Raw genomic sequence first — 22237 nt, 5'->3', positions numbered from 1 at the left:
AGATATCATTATAGGAGCTGTCACATTTGGTTCCAAGTATTCCTTCATAAAATAGCAGAGACAACATGGAAGTTTTCCTCTAGTGAAGTAAAAGATATACCTCTTCTAGGTAAGAACTATTCTAGACCTAATGGCTTTAAAAATAAGGTTGCATAAAAAGCTATCATTATATACTGATGATGACTGGACCATCAAGCATATGTAACATTCCCTGTATATTATACTCCATCATATAAAGAGGGAAGAAACACCTATACTTTCAAAAGCTAGAGAGAATATCTAGGTCTTCTTAGAATTGTCATGACCTCAAAAATTTCATAAGGGGAGAAAAGAAATCAAAGTTTCATGGTTCTATCATGCAAAATTTCAAGATTTAAAACCTATCAGAATCAAATAACTAAAGAAATGAAAATTAAAATTACAAAGAGACATTATACTTATAAAATTGGCAAGGATTAAAAAGAGTAACAATATCCCAGTGACCTCACACAGTGTTGATGGAATATAAATTAATATAATAGATACTAGAGCACAATTTGGCAACATATATAAAAGTATAAAATCTACCTCCATAATTTCATTTCTATTAATTTATACTATATAAAAACTAGTTTGGTATGCAAAGATATAGGTATGTTGATGCTCCCTACGGTGGAAAAAATTGGAAATAACTGAATAGGGCACTGGCTAATTAAATTTTAACACGTCCATACAATGGAACAGTATACAACCATTAAAAGAAAATTATATGTGGTATACATGCAGGTATGTGTATACTCAATACAGATATAAATGTAGACTCAACTGTTAACAGTGGTGGTCTCTAAGATGTAGGGTTTCTGGGGTATGTGAATTTCTGTTCTGTGCTTTTACTTATTATTTTAATTTTTTATAATGCACATAAATTATTTTTAAAATCTAAAACACTTCAAGTGATGAAATTTATTAACATCGTTGAAAAATACATATTTGTATACATTATAGACAATGGCTTTGTTTGGTTGAAGGATCAAAGCTACTTAGATACATTAAAGGTGATGGGATGGCTACTGTTGTTACTATTGAAGAGATTTTAAAAATACACAAAACTGCCTTCTTGGGAATGTCGGTGAGGAAATTAGTCCAGTAAATGCTTAGAGTATTACCAGAATGAAAACGCTATCAATCTTTTTATTTTTGGGGGGGGTGCCCAGGGTGCAGGGGTGCCAAGGTATGAATTTGGAATTTTAAATGCCTCTGTTTTATAAGTGCTAAGAACATGGACTCTGGAGATAGAGGCACTTAGGTTAGGGGCCCAATTCCGCCACTGGGCAGAATATGTGACCCTGGACAGGTTCCTTTCCCTTCCTAAGCCTCAGTTTTATCTCCTGTACTACAGGGATAATAATAGTACTTACCCCATAGCGTTGCTGTAAAGATTTAAAACATCATATATGCAAGACACAGTGCCTGGCATACGGTCAATATCCAGTGCTGGCTTTTATCCTCCCCAAAGCACATCCAGTTTGTTTTTTCATTACTGATTACAAAGTCCTCAGGAAATCAAAGCCTGAATTTTATTGCAAACAAAATAGAAACAAGGGATATTAACTTCAGATTGGATAATGGAAAACACCCGGCCTGTCAGTGGAGTTCATTTTCTTTCTATAATAATGGATAGTTCAACTTTCCAGAGACGTATTAAATAAGTCCTCTCTGATTATTAATACCAACCCCGTGTGGCAAGTATTAAAAATACTACTAGTTCCAAAATGTACACATGGAAAACTGAATGAAGAGCAAAACCCCCAATCTGCCTATTAAACATCAATGAGAAGTTAAGGAAAAAAAATCTAAACAAAGTCTTGTGATCAGATAAAACTAGACAGTGAAAAAAGAACCGAAACCGGTCCCCATGATCAAAGCACAGACATCTCCACCACTCAACAGATTCCTATCAGCAAACATTTATTAAGCAATTCATTGCCCTCAAGAATGTCCAGTTCTAGTACAGAAGCCAAGATAAACCCACATGTAACTGTGATACGAGACAGAATGAGCCGAGTGCTGGAAGAATTACTAAGTTCCACAGTAGTCTGACAAAGAGATAACACACTTCCGCAGGGACAAGGGAAAAAAACACAGCCACAGTGGGAAAGCTTCTCCGGTGTAAGTATAAACAACATGGTCAGAAGGTAAGATCATTCACCTAGCAAGTCTGAAGTAATGAAAATATATTTTAATAAGCTGCATGTACAAATTTTATACTGTCTATTGGAAGCTCATTTTGTGGGAGATACTATGTTACATGCTCTATGGGAACACAGTAACATTTCTGACATCTAAGCTTTACAATCCAAGTGGGGAGCAAATTATACACAGTATATTGTGAATCCCCCCCAAGGGCAACTGATGTGTCTTATCTGTGTATTCCCATTCTCTTGTGCAATGCCTTCAACATCACTAGCACGAAATAAATGTCTGGCAAATGAGTGAATAAATAAATGACTATAACACAAAACAGAAAATTATGCGTGCCACTGATAATCAGCATCCAAGAAGTTTAGGGGAGGACACAAGGTAAGCAAGGAAGATAAAGTATACACTATTTCTGTCATTCACTCCTAACATTGCTCTAGTAGTCATCCTACCTCATTATCTGCCTCTGTGCTCCCTTGGAACTGACTCCCGGGGTGGGCATGTGACCTAGGCCACCCAAATCAAAATATTACATTTCCCTGGTTACAGCAATGAGTTCAAGACTGCATACCTGACCCAAGCCATGCCAGCAAGATACAACTGCAGCTAATCTTGGGAATTATGCTTATGTAACCTAAAAGATAAGTTCTTTTCCTGCTGAATTTGGAGCTCAGAGGATGAGAACCTAGAACTTCTGACCATTGTTCTTGCTACCACATGGAGAGAGGCCGGGAATCAAAGCAACTCATGGAAGGAGAGCCTGGCAATGGAGGAAGACGAGATACTAATGACACCGTTTGAGCCCCAGGTCTTAGTAATGCTAAAGGGAGCCATTTTTTCAGTTCACAGCCAACAAATTCCTTTTTTGCATCATTCAGTTTGGGCTGGATGTTTTCTTTTTTTTTTTTTTTGAGAGAGAATCTCACTCTGCCACCTCAGGTAAAGTACAGTGGCATCATCATAGCTCACTGCAACCTCAAACTCCTAGGCTCGGGTGATCCTCCTGCCTCAGCCTTCCACATGGGTTGGATTTTCGGTCACATGAAACTATAAGATGTTTCATGCAAAGAGGAAATTACAGTTCATCACTGAAGAATGTGGTAGGTTTTTAATACAGGAGATTCGAGGTGAGAAGAACTGATAAACAATAGATGAAGTCAGCCGGGGCATGGTGGCTCATGCCTGTAATCCTAGCACTCTGGGAGGCCGAGGCAGGTGGATCATTTGAACTCAGGAGTTGAAGACCAGCCTGAGCAAGAGCGAGACCCCGTCTCTACTAAAAAAATAGAAAGAAATTACATGGACAACTAAAAATATATATAGAAAAATTAGCCAGGCACGGTGGCACATGCCTGTAGTCAGGCCAGGGAAGTAAAATCAAATCCACATAAAAGGTATCAGGACCCAAGTAAAGCTTTCCTAAACACCACAAGTATGTGGGGCTTCTAACAAACATTGTATTACAAAAGAAAGAAAGAGAATTATGAATATACAGAATATAGAGAAAAATGATAGAATGAATGCTTATAACACTGAGCTCTTAGCACAGAAATAGTCGTACAGTAGATGACAATAATCAAAGAGTCTATGCTCTCAAGGAAGGCTGCCTGAGTTGCTATCCAGGCTCTCCTACTTTGTTGTTCTGTGACTCCCTGGACCAAGTGCCCTCATTTATAAAATACTGCTAGTGATAGTGCCTACTTCACAGGGCTGTTGTGAGGAGTAAGTGAGTTGATAGTGGCTGGAAGAATTCTAATATGGCCCCCAAAATTCCTGCCCTCTAGTATGCACCCTCTGTATAATAAATAAATGCTGTTTTAAGCCACTAAGATTGTACAGTCATCCCTTAGTATCCACAGGGCACTGGTTCCAGGAACCCTGTGGATATCAAAATCCATGGATGTCCAAGTTCCTTAAATAAAATGGCATAGTATTTGCATAGAACCTATGCTTATCCTGCTGTATACTTTAAATCATCTCTAGGTTACTTATAATACCTAATAAAATGGAAATACTATGTAAATAGTTGCTATACTGTATTCTTCTAATTTGTATTATTTTTTATTGTTGATTATTTTTTTCAAATGTTTTTGATCCACAGTCGGTTGAATCTATGGATGGAGAACCCAGTTATAGAGGGCTGATGGTAGTCATTTGCTATGCAGCAATAGAAAACTAGTACACCTATAAAGTACTTAGAACACAGCCTGACATGTTGGAAGTCTTCGATAAATATTAGCTATTGCTATTGCAGGATTCCATTAAAGTGTATGTTCTAATGCATTCAAAATAGCATTCTGATTACAAAAGTTGAGTTTTCCTATATTATCTTTGCTGGCACAGAAGATGCACAAGCACATAGATATATCCCAATGATAAAAAGAACTAGGGCAGACAGCTTATAAAAATACTTTCTATAAGACATGTATTGATAGCGGCTTTAAAGTGATTTGTAGAAGGAAGCTAATTATTATGATCATATACTTTAGACTGGAATCCTGTTGAAAATAAGTTCAGGATATTCAATGACAGTCTACTAACCCTAAATAAAATATTAACATAAGATCACAAAGTTATTTTTAATGCACATTGGATTAACAAATACTTAGTAGGGAACAAAGCATAATAATTTTACTGGTAAATGAAATCATAGTATTGTGTGTATGATAGTATAAAATAATGATCCTATATTTCAGATGCTAGTAACTAAGAAAACAAGCCATAAGGTAAAATGGATTTGAATGAATTCCTATATAGCACATATACAGAAAAAAATACAATAGTAAAAATCTGTGTAAAGCAAGCAGCAAAATATAATAAATTTGAAGAAATTCCTATGGAGGTAGCCATAATACATATAGAAATATATTTCAGTTAAAACAAATAGTTAAAAGCAAACAGCAAAATAATAAATTTGAAGGAATTCCAATATAATGTACACACACACCATAAAAGCACAATTTCTCTGAATATTAATAAATGACTAGCAACTGCAAATATGATTAAAAAAACAGACTTCAATAAAGACATAAGCAGAAAAAAATAGTGAGGAAAAAAGTATGATAAAGATTTTTCTCTTTACCCTCAAAGCCACAGAACCATAGCTCAAAGCCTGAAAACCCACCCACCAACACTACCAGTGTTGGGAGTATTCTCTTTGTGCCAACCATTCATTGTATTAGTCTCACAGTCACTATCATCTTGAAAATACCCCTTTGCAGCCCAGTCACTGTAGAAATCTGTGACATTACGCTTGAACTGAATGTTCTTTCAATGCCTCTGTTGCTTTTTGAGCCACAGGCTACAAATAAAGAAATTTATATCTAAAGAGTGATAGTCCTGTGATAAATGTCAGTGCAGTGTTGCATGTTTGTTTTTAAAAACTATCAATGAGACAAGAAACTTTCATCTTTGTTGAAAATTTTTCTGTCCCTGGGCCTTACCATTAACAGTAGCTGAGCTACAACTCACCGGGAACAACCAGCGTAAGTTAATACCTACCTGCTTGGTCTTGCATCCCTACAATATGCACAGAAGATGTGGGCTACATTTTGAAACACTCATTTGGAACAAGACACATGTGTAACTTTACAGAAATCATATCCATTGCCTAACATAATAATTCACTTTTCCCGAGGTTGCCTCAAGCTTGTATGAGAAGGTATCCTAAATCTGTCATAATTGCTGAATCCAAAAGAGTTGACAGCTAGCATTTTGAGGAGCACAGACTTCATTTAGGGAAACAATGACTAAAGATTCCATTTCACATTTGATTTTAAAATCTTACAAGAAGATACAAAACTGCCTCAAGAAAAATGCTGAACTCAAACAACAATTTAATAGAATTATAGAAAACCTCATTTCAGCACAAGCCTTCGCCTAAGAGCTTCCCTGTTATCTTCAATGTAACACAAATCATCCTTTTAACATAAAATATCAGGGGTCATGGTAATTCCACAGCTTTATTACATTAGAAAAAATTTTAATGGTCACGTCAGACTGCTTCCATTTTATAATATGCAGATAAGGTACACTGTCTCATAAATATGTTTAAAAAATGAATATTAAAGAGACACCATAAAGGAAATAAAGCCATTTGAAGAGGACAATTTGAAAGTAACATACAGACTGTCATAATCACATTTAGGAGAAAAAAATCTAACTGAAGTTGGACTTATTAATTACCATAGAATTCTTAATTAGAAATCTAATATGAAAAAATCAAAAATACTATTAGGTTCCTTTCTTTAAAAAGTATACAAAGTTAGCTTGTCCTATGAGTTTCAACCATTATCTTATCTTAATAAATATGGTATTTGACAGCCCGGCTCTCCTCTTTAACATGCTCCTAATACCTACTGGCAGCACCCAACCATGACAAAGCCAAACAGGCTCTCATTACCTTGAAGCTTATAAGGAGCTACAGTTGATAGGTGAGCCAGGTACTCACACCAATGATCTGCTGGGCCCTCTGAGTGGCACCGCAAAATATACCTCTGCTCCTGCCTTCATTACCAATCAAAATTGAAAGTTTACATAAATTTCTGATTTGAATTAAAAAAACATTTAACAGAATGTATCCTCAAACTTTACTTTAGCTGTGCCATTTTTTTCCTTTAAATTAAAAAAAAAAAAAAAAAATGGCCAGGTGTGGGAGCTCATACCCGTAATCCCAGCCCTTTGGGAGGCTGAAGTAGGAGGACCATTTGAGGCCAGGAGTTCGAGACCAGCCTCGGCAACATAAGGAGACCTCATTTTTACAAAACATGTTTTAAAACAGCCAGGCATGGTGATACGCACCTGTAGTCTCAGCTGCTTGGGAGGCTGAGGCAGGAGGATCACTGAGCCCAGGAGGTGGAGGTTGCAGTGGGTTATAAACATGCCACTGCACTCCAGCCTGAGCCACAGAGTGAGACCCTGTCTCTTAAAAAAAGAGAAAAAATAAAAGTAGTAACTTTGAGTTTCAAATACAGGGGGAATGTTTTACCTAAAATGAAAAAGAATAACTCAGCTTCTCGTAGGGAGCAATACATTCCAAAAACAACTTATCATTTTGGTAAAAATAGCAAAAGCCTAATCACTCAACTTTTATTCTGAAGTTAAAAATAAGTTTCACACTTTTAGTCTACATGAAAAATAAAAATAGCCCCAGTGAATTTCTAATTGCTAAATCCAATGCTGAATTTGTACTTTTATATGTTGGCCACCTCCTTTTCGAAGCCCTCTTCTTTCATAGATCCCAAACTACCTGAGACTACAACTCCAGAGACGCCTCGGGTTACTCTTTCTCTTCATGTCTTTCTAAAGATCCTTCTCAGTTTATTTTGAAAAGCAGAAAACAAAAAGCAAAATGAACACACAAAAGCCCAATTTCCCATTAAAGAACACTGCTATCATAAATTAGGGAATTCCTATCAGGATGAGCATGAGCCAGCTCACACAGGGAAGTGAGACTCTCTACAACAGCCCCAGGCATCAATTTCAGTGACAATCTTAAATCAACTGCTCCTAACCAAAAATAGTCACATATATTAGGCATAAACCAGCTGCAAATATCTCCTTGGATTGCTTTCTCCTTTGGCATCCAGAGTCTTAAGGGTAGAATTCTTAGTTCGAGGTTCCCCACTGGTCTATTTGGAATAGTGGCTATTAAATTCCATGAAGTCAGCACTGACTTTTCCACCTAGAATATCTTCCAGTAAAGGCCCAAATCAAATGAACTCTCTACCCCAAATCTCCATCTCAGGACTGTTTATCACTGTTAACACAGCCAGCTGCGGAATATCCTGAGCACCTACACTGTATGGAACATGGCAGGCAAGATTTTTTTTTTTTTTTTTTTTTTTTTTGAGACAGAGTCTCACTTTGTTGCCCAGGCTAGAGTGAGTGCCATGGCGTCAGCTTAGCTCACAGCAACCTCACAACCTCAGACTCCTGGGCTTAAGCAATCCTGCTGCCTCAGCCTCCCGAGTAGCTGGGACTACAGGCATGTGCCACCATGCCCGGCTAATTTTTTCTATATATGTTTTTAGTTGTCCATACAATGTCTTTCTATTTTTTTAGTAGAGACGGGGTCTCGCTCTTGCTCAGGCTGGTCTTGAACTCCTGACCTTGAGCGATCCACCCGCCTCGGCCTCCCAGAGTGCTAGGATTACAGGCGTGAGCCACCGCGCCCGGCCAACAGGCAAGATTTTAAAAAAGGAAAAAAAAACACAGTCTCACTTTCAAGGAACCTTCAATATAATTATGTCTAACTTACTTATATATTTCTTTTATTTATTCTATCAGACAAAGCAGAAACCAAGTCTCAATTAATTATCCTTTTTCTACATAGTGCTGTGGATAGAGTCAATATAAATTTGTGGAACTGAAATGTATTAAACTGGTTCTTTCTGACCTAAAATAGCCAAGTGAGAATCCCACTGCTTTGTTTTGGCCCTATTTCTCCATTTCTTTTAATATACTATAGAAATAAAAGGAGCTTAAGAATGACAAGTCGAACCAATTTTTCCCCACTTCTTTACTGTGAACAAATACTACTAAATATCACGGTGATATACAAGGGCAGGAGAGAGAATTTAGTCCCAGAAGAAGGCCCTCCTAGCCAACTACAATAGCAATCTCTAGAAAAACTGCCTACCAAACTGACAAATTCAGAACAGCAATAGCGTGTGAGACTTAAGGGGAAGAATGGTTCACATTTAAAATTTATGATAGCACAAAGGCACTCAGAATTTTATGTTCAATGTACTGAATAGAAAGCAGCTGTTAGGCAAAGAACAACTAAATGACTTCAATTGAGAGAATTAATCACATTTTCTTACACTTGGGATTCTGTTGTCATTTAAAAATAAAGATGGAAAAAGACTGTAATGTCAACATTTTAAAAAACATCAAAATAAGCACCCAAACTAGTATCAGTCTAAAAAAATATAAACTTACTTATGTGCCTAAGATTTTAAAAGTTCAATTACATTAAAAATTTTTAAGAGATATCCATTCTATATTTATATAATTAACAGATCAAAGTTGTTTCTAAAATTGATATGTATTTTTTAATTATTAGAAAATATTTAAGGTTAGCAAGTGTATCGGCCTGCAATTTCCTCATGAGTTTTCCATTTCACAGAATAGGCTGTATTTCGGCCGGGCGCGGTGGCTCACGCCTGTAATCCTAGCACTCTGGGAGGCCGAGGTGGGCGGATCGCTCAAGGTCAGGAGTTCGAGACCAGCCTGAGCAAGAGCGAGACCCCGTCTCTACTAAAAATAGAAAGAAATTATATGGACAACTAAAAATATATATATAGAAAAATTAGCCGGGCATAGTGGTGCATGCCTGTAGTCCCAGCTACTCGGGAGGCTGAGGCAGGAGGATCGCTTGAGCCCAGGAGTTTGAGGTTGCTGTGAGCTAAGCTGACGCCACGGCACTCACTCTAGCCTGGGCAACAAAGTGAGACTCTGTCTCAAAAAAAAAAAAAAAAAAAAGAATAGGCTGTATTTCTGGCAAACCAGTGTATTTATCAAAACGTGTTATCACATTATGACATAGATGAGAAAACAAGTATAAAATGTATGCAGACAAAGGAAGTAAGAGCGGGCACTTGGATTATTATATTCCTCCAGCTAAACAACAGTACAGTGAACTGGCTAGTCTATCACAAAAGGAATAGAATAGCCAAAATTGCAATACATGCAACACATCAGAACTGAACTGAATTGCCGCCTGAAAATGAATGACATTGTGAAAATTATCCTTAACTTCCTCTCCTTACAAGGTAGAAGGTTTCAGGATTCTATTCTGCTTCTCGTGCTCTGTGTCTAACGTGGTTAATCTAAAAATTTGCTGAAGTTATTGGGCTTTGAAATTACATCTAGAAAAGAGCAAGCTGGTCTGTGGGATAGGCATTTCACTTAGAAATGCATCCAGGGATTAGTAAGGTTTTGGAAAAGAGGAAGCCACTTGCTGAGACATGGTCTTCGTGGCCAAGAGGCTTTAAAAGCCAATCCCATAGCACTCTTCCGATAGATTATAACTTAGCAAGGCAGATCCCAACCAAGTCTAGAAATGTAAGTACAAATGGGCCCCAAGAATTTGGTGAAATCCGTTCAAGAAATAATAGGTCCCTACAAAAGAAAAAAAAAAAAAAAAAGATTTAACTGATTGCAAATGTGCTTTGCTTTAGGGAAAACCAGATGCTACATATGGAAATCCAGGTTTTCAAAACAGAGCAATCAGCTTACCAAAAGAAATCTTCTTCCACAAAAAGATTCATACTAGGACTCTGCTAATCTCCAAATTTCCTAGTTCATATAACCTGATATATTATGTTTCGCAATTAAATTGATAAGCAAGATTTTCAGGGAAAAAAAATTTGAAGTAGAATACAGCATTTAATTCTACGCTTATCATATGTATCATTTTGCTATAAAGATAATTAGAAGTAGTTAGTAGCTTGGCAGCTCCAGTGAGTATCAAGATCTGCGTTTGTCAAAAATCACTAATCCTTCAATTCTTCACAGAGGACCAGAGTGACGAGAAAGAAGACTACCTGAAAAGAGAGAATGGCATGAATGAACTGGGAGAAAAGATTTCCAAAATGTGTGGATATAAGACACTGCCATTCACCTTCAGCAGCCATTCCATCCTGATGGACTAGAGCGTTTGGCTAGTCCCTTTTGAGATGAACTGGCCAGCTCGTGATACTGGCACCTAACTGGAAGAGCAAAATAGTAGAAGTGCCTGTTTCTTTTTTATCCACTTATATTTTACACTTCTACTTTCCCATTCCTATTAGAATGGGACACGTCTAAGGGAGTTGAGAGAGGTTTCTTAGAAAAAGGTGCCATTTTGAAGCATGAAAAGGAATTTGCCAGGCAGAATGGGAGGAACTGTATGAGCAAAGGTTGGAATAAGAAAAGGAATCCTGAGCTTTAGGGGAAATGACAAATGGCCAGGCTTTAAAGAGCACAGAAACCCACTCAACTAATGCTGATCATTAGTAAATACGTAACCTATGACATGATCATACTCACCAAGAGCTCTGTAGTATTTTGTAACTGAAAACGTGAAGTTGTTTTCAAAAGAACTTTTAGATATCAAAATCATCCAAGTCTAAACATTCCTTGTCGTGTGGAATATATCCTTCTACTCCAATAAATAAAAGGTAATTTTTAACTATACAGAGCATAATATCTTGCTTCCACAAAATGCTGAAGACTTTGCAAGCTTCTCTTTTGCTGAGGTGGTAGAAAGTGAGAAATATCCAAATCTCACTGATGAGAGGAAAATATGTTCAGCACACACACAAAAAAATATCTCTGTAGCATCATCATTGCTCTAAAGAAAAGTCAGAAGTCTGCCATGGCCATCAGCAAACACACATGGAGATCATCCAGGAATGGATGTCCAAAATCTGATCACGGCCTGATAATTACCTAATATAATTATAATTATCTAATATAAATATCTATTTTATTGCACCTAGTAAATTTGAAGTTAACACATCATGCAGATGAAGATTTTATTAATAAAAAGAAAACATGAGATTTGAGCTCAGGACAAAATGGCCAGACTAGAGATTAAGCTTAAAGTCACGGCAGTGGAATATTGTCATTTAACAGGTAACAAGGGAAGAACCAGCAAACGATAACTTTTTCAGCAAACTGGTGAGAAAAGTAGGAGAATGAGGGGCAGGTCACGACACAGAAGCCAATTAAAAGATTTCTAAAGGTTGAACAATATCATACCTTAAGGTCTGCATATCTGAGGTTCTGTTCTGCAGAATTCTGGACAAACGGGAAACAAGAAAACCCACGATATAGTCACCTCTTATTGCAAAAGATTTCTGAGGCACCAAAACAACATACCTTACCAACTTCTGTTCTAACCCTGAAAGACCAACAGCCACTTAGAGGGTGTGAAGGAGGAACCAGGCCCAGCACACCCAGCAGCAAGTGACATGTGCCTCTTCAGATGCTGTGTTTTCTCTGCCATGTAAATAAGATCCTGTCACCCACGGCAGAGTGACAAGAGAGGGAAGGAAAGGAACTTCTGTAGAAGGTATTTTTAATCCTGATCCCAATTCAGCTGACCCTAATGAAACAGCTCTGCACAAACAGCACCTCGATAAATTGCTCCTATAAGCGTCAAAACTAAAACCAAATGGCAATTAAAACTTGAAAGAGGCCCCATGATTGCCAAGCCTGGTCACATGTAGTAGTTCTGATGGTTTTCTTTTACTTGACAAATATTTGTTCAAAAACAACATTTTAAAATTATTTGTCTACACCATTAATATGAGGTATATACGTCAAGGTCAAATAAATACCCCTAAAACAAAAAGAGGTGCTAATAATGCCAAAGAGGATTTTCTTCTATGTTGCATCATAAAATGTTTTAATCTATAAACACATATATAGATAGAATCATAGAGGGAAAAAACATACCCAATAATGGCTTGGAAACAATACAGACCCAAGCTAGGGGGCTCTTGAATAATTAATGTTTTAATATGCAGTACTTGAAGATTATAGAATGTAGATTTCAAAAGGTAGCTTCACTCTATGCAAATTCCATTTCAATTATTTTCACATAGAGTTGTGGCAAGCATCACTGTAGAACCATTTGATATGAAAAACCCACCCTCCTCCCAACCACCCTACCGGCCCTTATTTAGATTTGAATATAGGAGGGAGGTAAGACAGGATGTACCACCTGTACAAAAATAGTAGAAATCCTGATGAAACAATTTACAGCTTTGCCTAGAGCAATGCTTTAGTACAAGAGAGAACTATTATCAAATAGTCTTATTGCTCTCATTCTGGATTTTGTTCCTAAGGCTTATCATATTTAATAGTTCATAATTAGAGTTCAACACAGAATGAACATCACACAGAATGAGGTATGGTGGAATGGGGAAAAGAGGAAATCTGAAACCAAATGACCCATGTTAAAACTCTAACTCCCTTACTTAAAAGTCATGTGACCTTATGGACTTCCGCCTCTGCAAAAGGCATAATAACTTAGAGGGCTGTCGTAGGAGATAAATGTGATTAATATGTTACAGTATTTTGTAGAGTAAAAAATTAAAAATTGAAAATAAAATTGGGGCATGAAACACTGGGAATCTTGTAATAAATCTCTCAACTATCCCTTGATCTATTAACATAAGACCTAGACCACTGTCTAATACTCATCAGCTTCTTAGCAAGTATGGGCCAAAAAATGAGAAAAACAAGAAAAATCCTGTCAAGTACAGAATCCAGCAGTTTTGGTTATAACTGAGTTATCTGACGGGAGGGTACCCGGCTGGTTTGGAAAGCCACAATCATTTAAACACAGACATGCAGAAGCTCTGAAATTGAAACTCATCGTTAGAGACAACCTAATCTAGTTTCAAAAGCTAAAGAATACTATTACGTAACTTATTCTGAATTTTCTGGCTTTATACACATCAACTTCAATATGAGAAATAAATATTACTGAAAAAGTTATCTGTGATTTAACTTCCGTTTGCTGTATCACATTTTTACTTCAATTTAGCAGCTAGTTCTTGAGCACTTGGGCATCAATTAACAGAAAGCATGAGACTGAGCTCAGAAGACTTAAATTCTAGCTTTCTTCCTGTCACTGGGTGACTACTTACCTTTCTCTGAGCAGCAGCTGATGCATCGTGGGGAAAGGGAAAGGTGAAAAATCAGGGAGGCTATGAAACCAGATAGTTTTAAGCTCTAAAACCTAAGGAAGGAATTGGGGACACCTGACTTCTGCTCTCGTGAAGTTTACAATCTAAGTGGGAACCGAGCAAATAAAGACACACAATTTAAAAAACAGAGAATATTAACAGTTGCCAAATGACTGGCACGGAAAATACCAGTGACTACTGATTGCACAAAAGGAAAAGATCAATCGTAATCAAATGGATTTCACCAAAGATTTGAGCTGAAATCAGCAGGGCTTCAACAGAGATACACTACATCCTTGCATGATGCACCAAGAATGGCACAAACTCAAAGAGCACTTTACTTACCATCTAGCTGCACCGTATAGAGATAACCCACCAGGGTATGTGATTCTAATCCTGAATGAAACTCTTGCAGGGAGAGGTGGCTCCAAAGCAGTACCAGGGAGGCCTGATACATCCTTGGAGCACCCTAATTATAAAGCTTTTTCAGATAATGAGCCATAATCCATTTGCCTAATATAACAAGGAATTCTCTTCTTTCACATAATGATTTATAAATAAACATTTATTTGAATGTCTCTTAAAACATGTAAAGCTAGGTAATGAACATAAAAATTTTAATGAAAATCGACCTTTGAAGATAGCAAAGAGACTACCCCCTTGATCAAGGCACTTTTTAAAAATCTGGCTTGGGGAAGCCATCTCCAAGTTCAACTACTTACCTTTATAATACACCGCATCAAATGGCAACGCTTAATCTTTGCTCTCAAAAATATCACTCTGTTTCTGCCTTTTACAAAATTTAACAGAGCAGTTTATCACAATTTTTCATCACTATTAATATTACACCTCTAATACATGTTTGGTTTTTTTCCTCCGATGAAAGGCCTTTCTCATATGTAACAGAAATAGCCAAATCACAATGGAAAGTTTGAGGATAATAATCCATAATCAAAGAAAAATATCTCATTCATCTAACAAAAACTTTTGAACCTGAGTTACACAGCCAAAACATTTCTAATAGAAAATTATATCTTTGTCTCATTTCAAGGCAAAATAACAAAATAGTACACCTTTAATCTAAAAATGAAAACAAGGCAGGCACAGTAGAGAGCATCTGTAGTTGTAGTCCAAGCTACTCAGGAGGCCGAGGCAGAGAATAGCTTGAGCCCAGGAGTTCAAGGCCAGCCTGGGCAACACAGCAAGACTCCATCTCTAAAAAAAATTAAAAGTTTTTTTAAAAAAAAAACAAAAAACCAAGAATGATAGTTTGAAGTACATAAGACTATAATTTTATTTTTCTCTCTTTAGGCAAATAACTTGCAGTTCTTATATTATTGAATTGAAACATTTTTAAAGTTATTGAATTAGAGTTAAAAAATAAACTCAAAAAGCAATTACTGTATACATATTATGTTCACAAATGTGATTGATAATATAAAACTACAGAACTAATGGCTTGTTAGAAGACAGATAAAATATTTCCTATCCTTTTTTCTTATTAGAGGATTTTCTCATAGCATATTCTGTTTCCTACTGTGTGCAAAAACATCTTCTGGCTCACAGATGATAATGCAGGGGTTGCCAAACAACAGGCCGAGGGCCAAATCTGGCCTACCACCTGCTTTTGGACAGCCTGCAAGCTAAGAATGTTTTCTTACATTTTTAAATGGTTAGGGGAAAACAAGAAGACAACCATTTGGGAACATGTGAAAATTATGTGAAAATCAATGTGTGGTATCCACAAACAACGTTTCATTGGGGTACAGCCACACCTGTTCACTTACACATTGGCCACGGGGGCTCTGGGGCTACAATGGTAGAGTTAAGAAGCTGCCACAACAAGCATGCGAGGTAATGCATATGTTAATTAACTCAATTTGGCCATTTCTCAATGTGTGTGTATACATATATGTATATATATATATATATTTCAAAAGATGTTATATATGATAAATACATAAGATTTTTGTTTGTCAACTTAAAATAATTATTATTATTTTTTTTCTTTAAAGAAGCTGTCAGCCGAGCGTAGTAGCACATACCTGTAGTCCCAGCTACTTGGGAGGCTGAGGCGGGAGACTCGCCTGAGCCCAGGAGTTTGAGGCTGCAGTGAGCTATCACTGTGCCCCTGCACTCCAACCTAGGGCTATAGAGCGAGACCATGTCTCAAAAAAAAAAAAAGAAAAAAAAACAACCACCTGTTGCCACAGAGACCATAAATAGCACTCTCATCACAGAGTACAAATCACCATGCAGCAGTTATACCTCACTTGTCCCCTGGCCTGCAAAGCCTAAATATTTACTATGTGAACTTTTACAGACAAAGTTTCCTGAACCCTGGAATAATTATTATAACGATTCATCACTTCCTGAGGAACTCAGGATAATGGCAGTCATGACTCTGAGCTACCAACTATCTTACTAAACTTCTTAAATTTTACCATATTAACGATATCTTTTTGCCCAGTCTTGTACATTTGCATTATGTATTAATTTTTAAAAATATTTATCAAAGTGTTCTCCATAAAACAGAAAAGGGATACAGTTTTCATGCATTCCTTCTTTTAGTCAACGATTAAACACCTACCCATGCCATGAAGGTTGCTAGTAATCCAAAATAAATAAGACGTAATCCCTGGCTCCAAGTAGTCACACTCTACTAAAGAGACACAGTACTCTAGGAGAAGTTTTTGCCACTAAAGGAAAGGGCCAAAACAATGAAAGAAACCTCAGCCACTGCACAATGACATATTACCGTTTTAAAAATATTATCTCTATCTGAATTAACAGCAAGTCATACACTCAAATGGATAAGGCAACAAGGCTGGACAAACACATTTATCCATCAATACTTTTAATCAAAGCATTAGCCCTTATATAAGCAATTAACCTTGACCAACACAGATATAAACTACAATACTGATTAAGAACTTACTAACTATCCTTCAAAACTTCAGAAGTTAGCTGGCATCTCGTTTTTGACTATGATAAACATACACCAATTCCTTGTAGGTTATTTACACCTAAATGAAAGGAAATATTCACTGAATGGCTAAAAATGAAGAACACAATAAATAAATACCATCATTGAAAATTCAGACAATGACTTGTTTGGCTTTGAATGTCCAAGTGTCCTACAAATATCACTTTACTTCCAAGTAGAGGAATATTTTTGAGAATAATGGTCTACTGAATCTGTTCTGAGACTCAATCTGTTGTTAAAAAAAAAGAAAGAGCGAGCATATAAATCATAAAAGTATCACCATTTCATAATGAATGGGAGGATCTACGTGAAGTTAAACATCTTGGCTGTCTGCCTGCTTTGCTTAAAACAAGAAGAGAAGCACAGTCTCAGTAACTAAGTCTTCTAGCAGCTGTTCCGAGCATACGAGAGAGATGTCGCATCTAGCAGTTACCGCCAAGCGTACAGATACGTGCACCCTGGTGATCGGAGGTTAGCAATCCTGGTGTGTCTCCTCGCTTTTAGTATTAAATATTTAATGGCGTATTTTTCCTTAATGGAACCCAGGCACATCTGATCAGTCACTGGGATCATTTAGTGACGCAGTCGAAGTTATCATACTGCCGTTTCCCATCAACTTTGTAATTAGATAATCCATCACTTTATTAATTCAAAAGATTGCTTTCTTTGCCACTTTACAGCGTGCTGCCGTAGTGAAACCCGACTGAGCTCGTCAGCAAAAAGGCTCTAAAATTTGGTCCTACGTGAACCTGAAACCCTCCAGCGGCAAACATACGCACACTTCTGACCTTTCAAAACAAGAACGGAGGTAATATTCTTCCCACAAATTAGCCTACCGGTCACCCTGAAGTAGTGGAGCACAAGCATACCCAGGATGAGATGCCTAACAGAACTGTAACGTAAGATTAAAAACTGAATATATCATGATCAACTTTGTTCTTGCTTTTTACTGAGGTATACTGTTCACCAGAGAATGAAAAGAACACAAAAAAAGAGTTATTTGGTAATTTTTCCTCCATGCTGATTTATAAAATTATGAAGTTATGGCAGAATATCACATAGATTACTTATTAACACTGTAAATCTAAAGGCATATATCAACCCAATGCACGTACGTTATCTTGAATACAATATCATGATTGTTTTCTTTCTTTTGCCTTATTTCTAACATACTTCAAATATTAAATCACAGTTTTTTTCATATTATGAATTAGCATGATTCTTATTTTAACATACTCTCCCCACTGCTTCTCCAATAAAAAAAGAATTCTCCCCCAGTACAAAAGAATTTACTCAGAATGGAAATGAATGGAAAATTTAAATATCACACACAGTACAAAAAACACCTCCTAAAATCCCCTTTCAAATCTATACAACCAGTGCATGTTACAAAACTAGCTGCAGCTAATAGTGTTAAAAATTAGATTTTGAAATAGCAAGTTCTAGAGGTCACGTATGTGTCCTGAAGAGTAAAAATAACCTGCTACCAGGAGAATTATTATTTTGTTTGAAAGAAAAAGGGAGGGAGTTCCACCTCTTCTCAAACAGATGTGGAATTTCTAATCAAAAAAATTCTGCGGCAGTCGCACATTATAAAGCTAAACAGTACTTTGCGGAGCTCTGCAAACACTAACAACGACATATGTTTTGTGGTCAGGAAGGTCACTTTTATTCTTGTTGCTTCCAATTTAATGTCTGTTTCTGAAACACTCCATGCAGCTAGTCTATTTTCTATCTTATTGTTCATATCTTACCACACTTCTAATCAGTCTGCTGAATGCATTTTTAGAAAAGAAAGTTGTAAATCCAGAAAAAAACAGTTGCATATTTTTCTAGAAATCTGTATAACAGTCCCTAAAAAAAAATCTTTCTATGCATGGAAAATAACCTGAAAACCAGTCCTACAGAAATGAAGTTTAGGCTATTAATAACCATTGCCAATAATTAGCAATGTACATTTGGAGGGATGGAATAGAGAAATACTACAATATTCCATGCCATGTCAGTGAATTAAAACATGAGAACAAAAGCACTCTTATAATTTAATCTCATGCTCTGAAGATTTATGTGTGAGAAAGATTTGTCACAGGAAGCCCTACTTTTACATTTCCTACATGAAATCCCAAGAAACTACTCTGAAATCACGGAGATGCAATGAATGCAGGCAACAGTAAATAATTTCTGTCCACAATAGCTAGGGGCTGAAACCAAGCCAGCTAACAGGAGAAAGGTACTATTTTCTGTTTGCAAAATTTCTTCTCAATGAGACAGGCAGTTCTCAGCATCTCGGGAGACCCCAGCGCTGGGCACACGGCAAGCAGCCATGTGAGACTCTGGTTCACAGACAGTCACAGACTGCGCTTGGCTACAGGACAGCACAAGGAGACAGAAAACACTGCAGTTTTATATTCGAATACAGATAAAGCTGGAAGGTGAGGGCAACAGTAGCAGAAATTAACTTTGTGTCAGATACTCTATGAGCACCTTACAGTTGACCCTCACTTTTACCTATGAAACAGATAATATTATTATTCCCATTTACAGATGAGAAAATTGAGATGGAGAGAATTTCATTTCCTTGTCTGGAGAAAGTGACTTAACCATCACACTCTTCAGCCACCCGGTTAAATTTGTCCTCTCTCTAATTTTCTGCCCTTTGAAAGGTTCCATTTATGATTATGAATATACACGTTTTCTATATTTGTAGCAAATGTTTAGGACCCAATCAGTAGATGGAACCCTAGCAATGGTCATGCCAAGATAAATTCATTTTTCAAAACCTAACTGGAAATTTTGTTTGAAGATGGCAGTGGAAGGAACAAAAGTGTGTGCTGGGAAGGAGGAAGGGCTTGTAGGGACGGAAACATACGTCTTCTCTTCTCTGAACAATTGTTGAAAAAGAGTCAGCAGAGGGAAACTTGGTCTTTATGTTTCACGAGCACATAAATAATCACATCTTCTGCGTTCTGGCCAACAGACATCTCCAGCGCCCCTCCCAGCCTCTGTTCCCCTTTGTTGCCGTCAGTGGCGATCACCACCTTCCATTCCTCACACTTTATACCTTTATTTCCAATCAGTCACACATCCCCAAGGAAGGTGTAATATCAGTCAGGAAAAAAAAAACCACGACACAAATAAAACTGCAAGTAAATTGCTCCAGCCTCTCCATCCACCTGTCAGCCCCTCCTCTATAAATACTCTGTAGGAACTACTACCCTCACTGCTTTTCTATTACACTTAGTACAAAACAAACATTTTATTTATTTTTTTTTTATGGGGTTTTCCGGTAAAGACCGGAAAACCTGCTAGACAAATTCTAAAAGAGCTGTAACACTGAAAACAAACATTTTAAACATCAATCTTTTATTCAAATTCTTATTGCAATTACTAAACATAACTGAAAACCTGTACTCCTCAGGTAACAACTTCCTTTTCCAACCTTCTCTAGAGGAAGTCAATATATTTCCCTTTGCTCGGGGAGTTAAGAGGAATAGCACCTCTCACCCCCCACCAGCACTTCTACAGCACTGGGTACAACTGTTCCCCAACACCACCTGGAATTTATGCCAGTTTCTACTTCCAACGTCAGGTCCTCCTTGATACTCACCTGGAGAAAAATTTCTCCTTCCCATGTCTCATGTTGCTTAATTTTTACAGCAAGGCAACAAAGTTGAGGGGAGACAGGATATATTTATACAGCAAACTCGTACCATCTAAACCCCCGTTGCTGTTAGGGTGCGTGTTTTTTTTTTTGTTTTTTTTTTGTTTTTTTTGAGACAGAGTGTCACTTTGTTTCCCGGGCTAGAGTGAGTGCCATGGCGTCAGCCCAGCTCACAGCAACCTCAGACTCCTGGGCTTAAGCGATCCTACTGCCTCAGCCTCCTGAGTAGCTGGGACTACAGGCATGCGCCACCATGCCCAGCTAATTTTTTCTATATATATTTCAGTTAGCCAGATAATTTCTTTCTATTTTTAGTAGAGACGGGGGTCTCGCTCTTGCTCAGGCTGGTCTCGAACTCCTGACCTTGAGCGATCCACCCGCCTCGGCCTCCCAGAGTGCTAGGATTACAGGCGTGAGCCACCGCGCCCGGCCCTTAGGGTGCGTGTTTATGTGGGCTTGGGGAGTGGGAGATTAATACTGGCGCTAAGAAGCAGGTGAAAAGCAGAAATGCCTGAGAATGTGACCCAGACAATGACTACACAGTAAGGTCTCGGAAGTAAAATGAGGAAAAATTTTCCAGGTAAAATCAAGACTTAAGCAGTAGAAGCACATTTGGCACTGAGAACCGGGTCCAACAGCAAAGACACACTATTTTTCCACCAGAAACTGTAAAATGTGCGAAATATAAACTGCCAACTTTTCAGGCATTAATCATGGGTTTCTATTTCAAAAAAGCCATCGGCTCAGCAGACAATGAAACGTGCTCTTGGAATTAAGAACTTTCTCATCCTCCACTGACTCCTTTCCTTTCGGGGCAAGTGCAAGTTCGACAAAGATATGCATATCCTCAAGTAAAACTTGTGACCTGCTGAGGTTTTCTGCCTGATAGATAATCTTCAGATTTAGAATTAGCCACACATTTCTGTAATCCTGCATCAAGACTGCTTTGCACACAAATGAAAAAAAAAAAAAGTCTGCTGAATTTACTAACTGAATTCAATTACAAACACCTCTCAGGAAGGCAAGAGTCTTGATAACAAAAGACTAATTCTAACAAAGGTTTGGAAATCCAAATAAAGGAGAAGAACATCTGTGTGAAATCTAAGTAAAAATATGAGATATAAAACAAGTTTGAAAATTACTGAACTCAGGTGATGGAATCATGAGGGTTCATTATACTCGTCTCTCTACTTTTGTGTATGTTTGAAAATGTGCATAATTTAAAAGTTAAACAAATTGAAATATAAACAAATTTAGAAAAGCTCTCAGAATGCCATATGTCTTCAATGACAATGACATTGGCTAAAACACAGGTTTAGCACGTCTAATACCTGCACAGAACATGGAGGAGTAGAAATGAGAGGGACCAAAAGTAAAACGAAAAACAAGATCTTGTTTATTGAGGCCAGGTCAAGCCAGTCTTCTTCACAGCGTAAATTCAAAAGTTAGTTCACTAGGCTGAGGAAGTCAGGACAACGTGGAACTACCCGGACTGACAGTTTGTGCAAACAGTAACAGCCATTGCAGGGAGCACACTCCATGGTACTCATTTCTTCTCCTTGATTGATTAGGATTAAAATCTCTGCCCGGTGCTTTCCACTCACTTCCAATGTGCTCGACGTGATCTACACCATCAGACACTTGCAATTTTATGAGCTCAGTAGCTCATCCCTGAGATTTGCAGGATCCTATTTAGCTTAATTTAAGAGGAAGAGGAAGAAGACGAAG

The 22237-nt window shown here is 37.5% G+C and overlaps 1 protein-coding gene and 1 non-coding gene across 4 annotated transcripts in view; both read right to left on the bottom strand.

Moving 5' to 3' along the window:
* The window catches only part of SMYD3 (SET and MYND domain containing 3), a 393664-nt gene that overhangs the window by 308081 nt on the left and 63346 nt on the right, over positions 1-22237 (bottom strand). The window lies entirely within an intron of this gene.
* Positions 20123-20184, bottom strand: LOC138393530 (U7 small nuclear RNA). Its single transcript, XR_011235209.1, has one exon. It is a non-coding gene; the product is annotated as a U7 small nuclear RNA (small nuclear RNA).

Source organism: Eulemur rufifrons, chromosome 11 (assembly GCF_041146395.1).
Source record: "Eulemur rufifrons isolate Redbay chromosome 11, OSU_ERuf_1, whole genome shotgun sequence".
Classification (NCBI taxonomy): Eukaryota; Metazoa; Chordata; class Mammalia; order Primates; family Lemuridae; genus Eulemur; species Eulemur rufifrons.
Note: the sequence above shows the minus strand (reverse complement) of the source record. Positions and strands in the feature narration are given on the sequence as shown.